Source organism: Mustela nigripes, chromosome 5 (genome assembly GCF_022355385.1).
Source record: "Mustela nigripes isolate SB6536 chromosome 5, MUSNIG.SB6536, whole genome shotgun sequence".
In the NCBI taxonomy this organism is placed as follows: domain Eukaryota; kingdom Metazoa; phylum Chordata; class Mammalia; order Carnivora; family Mustelidae; genus Mustela; species Mustela nigripes.
Window position 1 is genome coordinate 121,824,783 of NC_081561.1, and position 11,541 is coordinate 121,836,323.

General features: G+C 33.7%; 1 pseudogene; it reads right to left on the minus strand.

Moving 5' to 3' along the window:
- Positions 1 to 5,858: 5,858 nt before the first annotated feature.
- Positions 5,859 to 6,011, minus strand: LOC132018925 (U4 spliceosomal RNA; annotated as a pseudogene).
- Positions 6,012 to 11,541: the final 5,530 nt, after the last annotated feature.

Consider the following 11,541-nt stretch of genomic DNA (forward strand, 5'->3'; position numbering starts at 1 on the left):
ACTTCACAGGACTCACCATAGCACATATCCTCCCCAATGTCCATAACTCCACCCTCCTCTCCCGACCCCCCTCCCCCAGCAATCCTCAGTTTGTTTTGTGAGATTAAGAGTCACTTATGGTTTGTCTCCCTCCCAATTCCATCTTGTTTCATTTATTCGTCTCCTATCCCCTAACCACCCCCCCACATTGCATCTCCACTTCCTCATATCAGGGAGATCATGTGATAGTTGTCTTTCTCCGATTGACTTATTTCACTAAACATGATACCCTCTAGTTCCATCCACGTTGTTGAAAATGGCAAGATTTCATTTCTTTTGATGGCTTCATAGTATTTCATTGTATATATATACCACATCTTCTTTATCCATTCATCTGTTGATGGTCATCTAGGTTCTTTCCATAGTTTGGCTATTGTAGATTGCTGCTATAAACATTCGGGTACACATGCCCCTTCTGATCACTACGTTTGTATCTTTAGGGTAAATACCCAGTAGTGCAATTGCTGTGTCATAGGGTAGTTCTATTTTCAACATTTTGAGGAACCTCCATGCTGTTTTTCAGAATGGTTGCACCAGCTTGCATTCCCACCAACAGTGTAGGAGGGTTCCCCTTTCTCCGCATCCTTGCCAGAATCTGTCATTTCCTGACTTGTTAATTTTAGCCATTCTGACTGGTGTGAGGTAGTATAGCATTGTGGTTTTGATTTGTATTTCACTGATGCCGAGTGATGTGGAACACTTTTTCATGCGTCTGCTGGCCATTTGGATGTCTTCTTTGCAGAAATGTCTGTTCATGTCTTCTGCCCATTTCTTCATTGGATTATTTGTTCTTTGGGTGTTGATTTTGCTAAGTTCTTTATAGATTTTGGACACTAGCCCTTTATCTGATACGTCATTTGCAAATATCTTCTCCTGTTCTGTCAGTTGTCTTTTGATTTTGTTAACTGTGTCCTTTGCTGTGCAAAAGCTTTTGATCTTGATGAAATCCCAATTGTTCATTTTTGCCCTTGCTTCCCTTGCCAAACTATCACTCTTCGCAGATGATATGATACTATATGTGGAAAACCCAAAAGACTCCACTCCAAAACTGCTAGAACTTTTACAGGAATTTAGTAAAGTGTCAGGATATAAAATCAATGCACAGAAATCAGCTGCATTTCTCTACACCAACAACAAGACAGAAGAAAAAAAAATTAAGGAGTCAATCCCATTTACAATTGCACCTAAAACTATAAGATACCTAGGAATAAACCTAACCAAAAGACTAAGAATCTATACTCAGAAAACTATAAAGTACTCATGAAAGAAATTGAGGAAGACACAAAGAAATGAAAAAATGTTCCATGCTCCTGGATTGGAAGAACAAATATTGTGAAAATGTCTATGCTACCTCAAGCAATCTACACATTTAATTCAATCCCTATCAAAATCCCACCCATTTTTTTCAAAGAAATGGAACAAATAATCCTAAAATTTATGTGGAACCAGAAAAGACTTTGAATAGCAAAAGGAATATTGAAAAAGAAAGCCAAAGTTTGTGGCATCACAATTCCAGACTTCAAGCTCTATTACAAAGCTGTCATCATCAAGACAGCATGGTACTGGCACAAAAACAGACACATAGATCAATGGAACAGAATAGAGAGCCCAGAAATAGACCCTCAACTCTATGGTCAACTAATCTTCGACAAAGCAGGAAAGAATGTCCAATGGAAAAAAGACAGCCTCTTCAATAAATGGTGTTGGGAAAATTGGACAGCCACATGCAGAAAAATGAAATTAGACCATTTCCTTACACCACATACAAAAATAGACTCAAAATGGATGAAGGACCTCAATGTGAGAAAGGAATCCATCAGAATTCTTGAGGAGAACACAGGCAGCAACCTCTTTGACGTCAGCTGCAGCAACGTCTTCCTACAAACATCACCTAAGGATTTATTTCTAAGGTAACTTATGGGGATAAAATCTATAAGCACATCCATAGATATAAAAATTCAATTAAGTTCCATGCAACCAAAAAGCTGTTCATTTTGTGGGGTCTGGGTGGCTCAGTCATTTAAGTGTCTGCCTCTTGATTTCAGCTCAGGTCATGATCTCAGGATGTTAACACTGAGTCCTGTGTAGGGTTTCATGCTCAGGGGCCTTCTCCCCCCTCCCCCACTTGCTCTCTTTAAAATAAATACATCTTAAAAAAAAAAACCAGCTTTACATTTTTCAATTAATAAAAATAATGAAGATATAAAAAATATATCAGGAATTTCAAAACACCTAGTTATGTCATTTTCAAGAATCTGGTGGCATATCATTCACTTAGATAAAGACAAGAGCTCAGTGCAAAAATAGGAGAGATTTCCATTTTTCTCATGATTTTTTCTTTCATTTGGAATCTATCAGGAGGTGTCGTATTAAGTTGTTTTAAGTGCAGCAATTAAAATCAGTCTGTTTTTTTTCAAGATTAAAAAGGTCAAAGTAGAAAGATCACTTGGAATTACAAATATGGCTTATTAGACTAGCCAATTTTTCATCTTTGATTTTCAATGAAGAAATCTTAAGTTAGGGAAAGTTTTAATAACACTGAAGAAAAACATGAAACATATTGGATATTTTGTCTTTTACATAAATAAGCTAAGAGATCTTAAACTGCTAATGAATTTATTATTATTTCCCTTTTCTCTGAATATGTATTCCATTTATAGTTTAGGATCTCATTTATTTTAGCTCAATTCTATTTTTACTAAACCATTCCTAGGGGCTGGGTGACTCAGTTAGTTGAGCAACTGCCTTTGGTAAGGTCATGATCCCAGAGTCCCAGGATTGAGTCCCACTTTAGGCTCCCTGCTCAATGGGAAATCTGTTTCACCCTCTAACTCTCTACTCTCATGCTCTCTCTCTTAAATAAATAAAAAAAATCTTTGTAAAAAAATCTAAAAAAAAAAAAATCTAAAATCTAAATCTAAAAACCTAAAAATAAAAAAACCCAAAACATTCTTAGATACTAAAGTCACTAAGCTTCAAAATATATTTATTTTTGCTTTGTTCTGTTATTTGTATTTATTTATTCATTTGTTTGTTTGTTTGTTTTTGAGAAACAGAGGAGGAGAGGGAACGAGAAAATCTTAAGCAGATTCCATACTGAGACCTCTCATGACCCTAAGGTCATGACCTGAGCTGAAATCAACAGTTGGATGCTTAACCAACTGAGCCACTCATGTGCTTCTTTTTCTGCTTTTTATTGTAAGTCTATTTTCCCCACTGGCCTGTCATCACTATATCATCAGTCTTAGATTTGTATTGCTCTAAAACATCATTTTTATTCAAATGGATACATTGGCTTTCCCCAAAATAGCTTTATTGTTTTGGCTTCTTTATTTTAAGACAAACTGATCCAATCATATTGTCTCCAACAAGATCCTGTGCTCCTATATATTCCAGATCAAAGTTTACTCTTTCCAGAAAGGCAAATCTCTGCTTTCATGTTTTCTCTGAAAGTAACCAAAAGTAAGAAGTTCACAAAAAAAGAAAACTATTCAATGAAATCAGAGAATGCATATAAATGACCTATAATTGAAATCTATGTATAAATGAAGAGATAAAAGCAGACCAAAATTGACCAGAGTGAAACAGAAAGCTGGAAACTAGACATCAGAAGCAATATCAGCCAAACACAGAACTTTTCAAACAAGTAGCACATCTTGAGAGAAAATAACAAGACTTTTGTTTAGAACATGGGTTAGCGAGGAAGCCTCTTAGAGCCTCACTAACATCACACAATAAGGAGACAGAAAGGGTTGAGTAGATGATGGGTATTATGGAGGGTACTTGTGATGAGCACTGGGTGTTGTATGCAAGTGATAAGTCACTAAATTCTACTCCTGGAACTAATATTATGCTTTATGTTAACTAACTGGACATTAAATAAAAACTTGGGAAAAAAATGGAAGGAAGGAAGGAAGGAAGGAAAGAAAAAAAAAGGAAATGAAAGAAAAGAAAATAAAAGAAAATGAAAAGAAAAAAGAGAGGGCTAAACAAAAAATGCTACAAAAACATTGTCTTTGCAAGGAGCAGTTTGCAAGGTGGCAGTTACACAAGTCTCCAATATTTACCAAGTTAAGCAAAGTAAGAGGTGATGCCCATCCCCCCACAAATACTCTTGCAAAAGTCTTTATCATGAAGGCTTAAATCAGTGAAATTTTCAAAGCTCAGAGAATTCTTGTCATGCCCCATGCTCTTTTCCTACCTGGAGCATATTCAAGAAAAAAACAATCTCTACACTAAAATAAAAGTACTAATAAAAAGGGACCTTAGAAACTAAAATTTTAAAAATGCAAAAGAACAAACCAAACTAGGCAAAACTGGGGAAATTTGCAACAGATTACACAAAAATTGTGAAGAAAGGATAACATTTCCATGGACCCAGGTAAATAAACATAGTCTTATAGAATTAAGAGCAAAAGAAGTATAATAATAATTAAAAACATTCAAAATAAAAAGATGAGCTACAGAAGATAAATCATGAAAATTTGAAACTTGAGAACATGTGTAAAAGAAAAATAAGACCACCCGGAAATAAGGTCTATATTACAACAAAGAATAAAAAGAGACACTGATGAGGAATTATATCCAGGATATACAAAAGAGTCTTGTGGAAATTGAGCAAGTTAAAATTTAAAGTTAAAAGTATTTAAACACAACTATCAAGGGCGCCTGGGTGGTTCAGTCCTAGGTGTTTGCCTTCGGCTCAGGTCATGATCCTAGAGCCCTGGGATCAAGCCCCGCTTCTGCCTCCCTGTTCAGCAGGAAGTCTGCTTCTCCTTCTGCCTCTCCCCCTGCTTGTGCTCTCTCTCACTCTCTCTCCCCCAAATGAATAAAGTCTTTAAGAAGAATAATAAATAAACACAATGATTGGTAAATGCAGAGACATAAAACTGTGAGAGGAGATAGGCAATGTTGTTACTAAAAAATAATGGAATACATAAAATGAAAAAATATTTAAAATATTCAAATTTATTGTATTGGCTCTTTAAAGATACAGACTATGGTCACACACTATGCTTTATAGATAAATGGCATTTATAATGGAATATGAAGAAAATATAAGGATGCTTTCATACACACAAATATGATTTGGGTTCAGCATTACATATTATTTTTTTAGGGTCAATGAAACCAGCCTCCTCGCCTCTGTTTCATAATAAAAGTAAGAAATATTGTTTGGAATTTATAATCTAAAAACTAATTTAATACCTTCATCTGTCTTACCTATTAGAATAATTTTTAATACTTTAATATGAATTTTATATGGTCAGAAAATAGATAAAATATCAAATGACATTCTTAATCTGAGGTTAATGAGGCTGTAGTAATTCCTATATAGGAATTGATTTTCAAATAAATTGAGAAAGAGCATAATTTAGTTATCATGTGAGAATATCACAGTATCTGCCTTCTGATCAAACTAGGAAGTAAGCTAAATTTAAAGTAACACTAATATTTTATAATACACTAACTGTATTTTAGTTTTCACTGTGGAGAGAGAAATTTCTCAATTGCCTCTGTAATTTGAGCATGTATTAACATCGGTCTGATATCCATTGCTACATTAAAATATCTGAACCCTGTGTTATTAAACGTGTGCATTACTACCTTTGTAATGTGGATGCCCTCTTCAGAGCTTAAAGCAAGTCTCATAAGAGTATGTTAGAAAAACACTCTACACTCATCATTTATGAGTGACTTTAGATTTTTTCCTCTGTTGTGGCTGCCGTGACTTAAAATGCCCTTGCCCAAAGCAAAAATAAGCCTGTCAGATCAGCTTAGAAAATTATTACTTGAAAGCCTCTTTTAGGACACATAGAAGTTATCTGTATTGAATTAATTACCCACACACAAACACACTTTATCTACATTCAGACCAGAATGTCTCTGGGTTGAATAGTGTACTTCTCAATTAGCAATAATCGCGCCTCGGATAAACCTCATTGGCTACGATACTGCCACTGCGCAAAGCTGACTGGCTTGCATCGATTCACACTAGTTTACTGAAAATAACTGGATAATTTTGCCCTATTTTTCTCTTTCTTACTGAAAATATTTTTTTCTCGCTTGACAGTATAAATGCTATTTGTTTCAGATTCACTATTAATGATTAAGAAAGGCAGCCAGATAAAACAATACTTAACTTTTAAAAATGAAAATATGATATTCAAGCATGTTATCATTCAGGAATATGTAAATTAACATCAAAATTATTTACCATTTACCCATCTGATATTTCACAAGCAAGGGTGTGGTGAAATAAGTACTCCCATATTTTACTGTTGAGAATAAACATTCATGTCATGTTTGGGAGAATAACGAAGATACATTAATCATAATTTTAATGTGTATCATCTTTGAGCCAGCATTTCCAATTTCAGGATCCTATCCCACAAAAACTATCACATGTTAACAGAGAGAAAACTGTTTATAAATGGTTCATTGGAACTTTCCTTATAATAGCAAAACAAAATTGAAATAATTTTATAGAGTTGTTTACAAAAATAATCATTGTCTGTATTGCATCATTTATAATATAAACATGGATATAATAATCCACTCTAAGGAAATATAAGTAGCCATTAAAAAGAATGAAGTTTACAGATGATAAAGATCGCCAAGAGAACTTAATGTACAAAGTAATTTAAAAAATATGTGTAGTATTACTTCTGGGGATAGAAATAAATTGGTGATTCTTTGTTTTTTATAGATGGATGTTAGTATTTTACTCCATAGTCATCCATATAGTTTTAGAATTTTCACAATGAATAAGTATGAATCAAAAACTTAATAAAACAATTAAAAATATAATAAAGGTTTATATAATACCACACTAGGTTCCATAACATAGATTCTACATTTATAAAAGAGGATGCTTTTGAATATATATTAATGAATGTTTCAGCAGTAAATTTTTTCAAAGTTTAATTTTTCTGCATGGGAAAACCAAAATTTCAACTAGTATTGTACATTGAGGTAGTAGAGATAAATGGCATGTCTTAACACACATATATGTTCTCATGTTCCTATGAGAAATTACATGGAAAAACAATTCTTAATTCTTTGCTATTTTAAATATAATTACTTTCTCTGAATAATAAAAATATAAATATTAAAGTGTTTTTTGAAAAGTAATGTGTTTTGTCGGTCATTTATTTTTTACCCATGGTAGAGTAGAATAACATATATATATATATATATGTTATATATATTATATATATATATGTTATATATATTATATATATAACATATATATATATATATATTTCTTTCTGGTTTTAAAATCACTCATCTTTCAAAATCTCTAGAACAACTTTGAAATATGACAAATTCTATCTACACATCTTTCTATATCTATACATAAAACTGGGACCGCTGGGTGGCTTGGTTGGTGAAGTCTTTGCCTTCTGCTCAGGTCATGATCCCAGTATCCTGGGATCAGTCCTGGGATTTGTCCTGGAATCAAGACCCTCCTCAATCTCCCTACTTAGCAGGAAGTCTGCTTCTCCCTCTCCCTCTGCCCTTCACTCCCCCCCACAAATTGTGCACGCTCTCAATTTTATCTATCTATACACATATACACACATATATATAATATACATAAAATTGTAAGCTTTGTACCTCTTCAATAAATATATAGCATCTTGGTTGAAAGTGGAATTTGAGTTCCAGAATTTTTCTGCTCTGTAAACATCCATATAAATCTAATTTTTTACTTAATAACCTATGTAATAATGAAATATCCTAAACAAATTGGTGTGAAGAATTTTACCTTTGCTCATATTTACTAGTGCCAGCACTAAATTAACTAAAGTAATAAAACTATTCTCCCAAAACAATAAGGATTGTATCTGCATATCCAATATATTGAGTGTAACTTAGAATTATTTTTTTTAAAGATTTTATTTATTTTATTTGACAGATAGAGATCACAAGTAGGCAGAGAGGCAGGCAGAGAGAGAGGGAAGAGGAAGCAGGCTCCCTGCTAAGCAGAGAGCCCGATGCGGGGCTCGATCCCAGGACCCTGGGATCATGACCTGAGCCGAAGGCAGAGGCTTTAACCCACTGAGCCACCCAGGCGCCCCTAGAATTATTTTTAATGTAGAGTATTAGAGGAATTATAAGATGAAGGCCTTAGGGCTCCAAGTGCAGATTAATTTCTAACCATTTTCTCTTTTCATTTCAAGCTTTGTCACTGAACTAATATTTGTGGTCCTTTATTCAGTTTTCAATACATTATGATTTCACAATTGCCAGGAGGATAAATTAACTATCTGTAGTTTTCCCTTCTTTCTTCAAAAGATGCATTGTTTAATAATTTTTTGCCACTATACCTTATTGCACTGTATGTTCCAATTGTTCTGACAATATGTTAACACAAAGAGAGACACCGTACATTTTGGAGAAATTAATTGGAAGAAAGTAGTATAAATGTTATCAGTCCTGACCTACTTTCTACTTTGTCTGTCATTCTTGGCAAAATAAAACACATCCAAATAGCTACAGATTTATTCACAAGCATCTCTGATACATTATTTTTGAAACTATTCTATAATACTTCTGTAAGAGCCTTGCTTGGCTTAAGAAAATATCTTATCCTTATGATTTCTTATAAATAAATATTTTACCAATATACACTTATATCAACTTATTTCATATTTTATTAGTGTTTAGTTCCCATGTACAGCATAATTCTACAAGTTACATATACCATTTAATGTACCAAAGAAGCCAAAATACTTTTTAAGTTTTTAAATTTAATTTTTCTGTATCAAAAATTAAAAGAAGAGAAATTATTTAGAACTACAATTTTAGAAAAGAGATAGTCTGATCATAAGACTTGCAGTTCAACAAAAATCATCTTCATTGTTTATCTAGTATTCTATAATGGAAATTGTCATCAATGACAAGAGATTCTTCAATTTAATAGTAATAGTAGCATATATTTTTAAAATAAACACACTTTGATTTTATTCAAAGAAATTTTTTTAAGATTATTTATTATTTATTATTTTCAGAGAGAGAGAGACAGAGAGCACAAGCAGGCAGAGTGGCAGGCAGAGGCAGAGAGAGAAGCAGGATCCCTGCCGAGCAAGGAGCCCCATGTGGGACTCTGTCCCAGGACCCTGGGATCACGACCTGAGGTGAAGGCAACAGCTTAACTCACTGAGCCACCCAGGCGTACCTATTCAAAGAATTTTTAATCATTTTTATGTGAAAGCTATGATATACCCTGAATTATTGTTACTTTATCATTTTCCTTTAAACATTAATTAATAGCATAATGACAAAATTTTACTTAAATATGTATATTTTAGAGGAAATTCTTTCAAAAATAAACTTACATTTGCCTTCTACAATATATGATTTATTATGATGATCTAACATGACTTTCAGATTGATTTTTGGTAAACATATGTGTTTAAAAAATAGTTGTAAAGTTTTAGAAGATTATGAAAAATTTGGTCCTTCAAAGATTAATATTGTAGCTTCATTGAGTACCATGCTTTAAAAATGCTTTCAAGGAATAAAAAGTCCTTAGAATTTTTTGGAAGATGTCAGTTACAATCTGAGATATTTTCATTTATATTTGTGGCATTTGCTTATCTGTAACCCCTCAAATTATTTTCCCAAGTTAACATTTATAAGGTGAATGTTACCCTCACTAATCTTACCATCTTCTGGACAAATCCTGTGTACTTTACAAAATACTTACTAATAAAAATACTTACATTTGAGAATATCACACAACCAATAGTAATTGTTATTTGTCATATGTGGCTTTTCTTTGGAATTATAGTTAAAACAACTGAGTTATATAATCAGCAAATGATTTCATTCATTGTATCTGCTACGGTATCAAACAACTGGTCTTGTATTAAGCCTCTGAAAAATTATTTCATTATTATTCTGGTGTGGATGTTTATATTCTGAATAAATGTCCTACTATAATGCCATAAGATTTTCAATGTTTTCTGTCAGGTAAAGAAAATTTTCATTACAATCTCATTCGCTTTCTCATATGACCTTCTGAAAATTAGATATCACCATGCCACACAAAAAAATCTTGTATGCTGAGTTCCACAATAGCCCACCATTTTTTCTTATTTCCTCCATTCTTCAAATTCGGTAGTAATACATTTTCAGATTAGGTGTCAGTGCTTAGCTGTTATTAACACTATTGATTATTGCATACATTTTACTTTCTTATTGTTTCTATAAATGTAAAATAAATGTTGCCAAACTTCTCATATATTCCCATTCTTTAATTGAAAAGTACTCTTCTTGAAAATAATGTATAACAACATAAGAAACATGTCATATATCAATTGGCCACCCATCCACACATTGTTATCTGCAGCCAAATGGCCCTATTACCCTTTTTCTGTCCTTTCTCCCAAATATTATTCTAACTCATGTTCACCTTTCTTCACTATTCTATATTTCTATAAAATGTTCATATTTCTCTTTGATGTGTTATAATTTCCATGGTTGCAAGAGGAGGAGACTGTGCTCCACATGAGGAAGTCCATGCATGGGACAGAGAGTGAGTCATCTGACCAGCAGAGATGAGCCTGAATACAATGTCCAGTGTAAGCCTTCCCTCTATTTTAACTCCACTCTACTCTCACTATGGTGCCTGCACATAATGGAAGGAGTTGCGCTGTTTAGCCTTTCCTAGAAAGAAATTATGCTTAGATAAAGTCTTTTGGATAAAGGCAGAATGTTCAGTGTGGGAGTATGACTGTTGTTTTAGCATATGGGAGTCTGAAATTAAAGACCGTAAACAGTAGCAGCATGAAGATAAACCTAGTAAAAAGTAGGACTAGGACAAGTTTTCCTGAATATGGGAGTAATATGTAATGCTTTTTAACTTTCACTCTAAAATGGCCTAGTTGATCTGGGATGGGGGTGGGAGTAGTTACTACTGAGACCATTGTATAGTCTCAGCGCTTGGCGGAGACTGCAGATCAAATATTTAAAAAGGAGTGCACTGCTTGTCTTCGCATAATCTTTTTGGCTGAGCTTCTTTCCTGTTGAAAATTATCTTCTAGGTAACCTGTTAATCACACACAGAAATATCATCTAAGATGGATACAACTTTTATGGATTTTAAGGTTTATATATCTGGGCATGCAAAAAGATTTTTATAAAGCATACAATTATATAGAAACAAATACAACAACTAAGAACAGAATTGATAGTGAACAACATAAATGTATTCCAATAAAGCCAAACTAAAATCCACAATGCAACTTTTCCTTAGCCAGATCAGAAAAATCCCTCAACAAGCAGAACCATGTGGGGCGCCTGAGTGGCTCAGTGGGTTAAAGCCTCTGCCTTCCGCTCAGGTCATGATTCAGGGTTGTGGGATCTAGCTCCGCATCGGGATCTCTGCTCAGCGGGGAGCCTGCTTCCTCCTCTCTCTCTGCCTGCTTCCTCCTCTCTCTCTGCCTGCTTCTCTGCCTACTTGTGATCTCTGTGTGTCAAATAAATAAATAA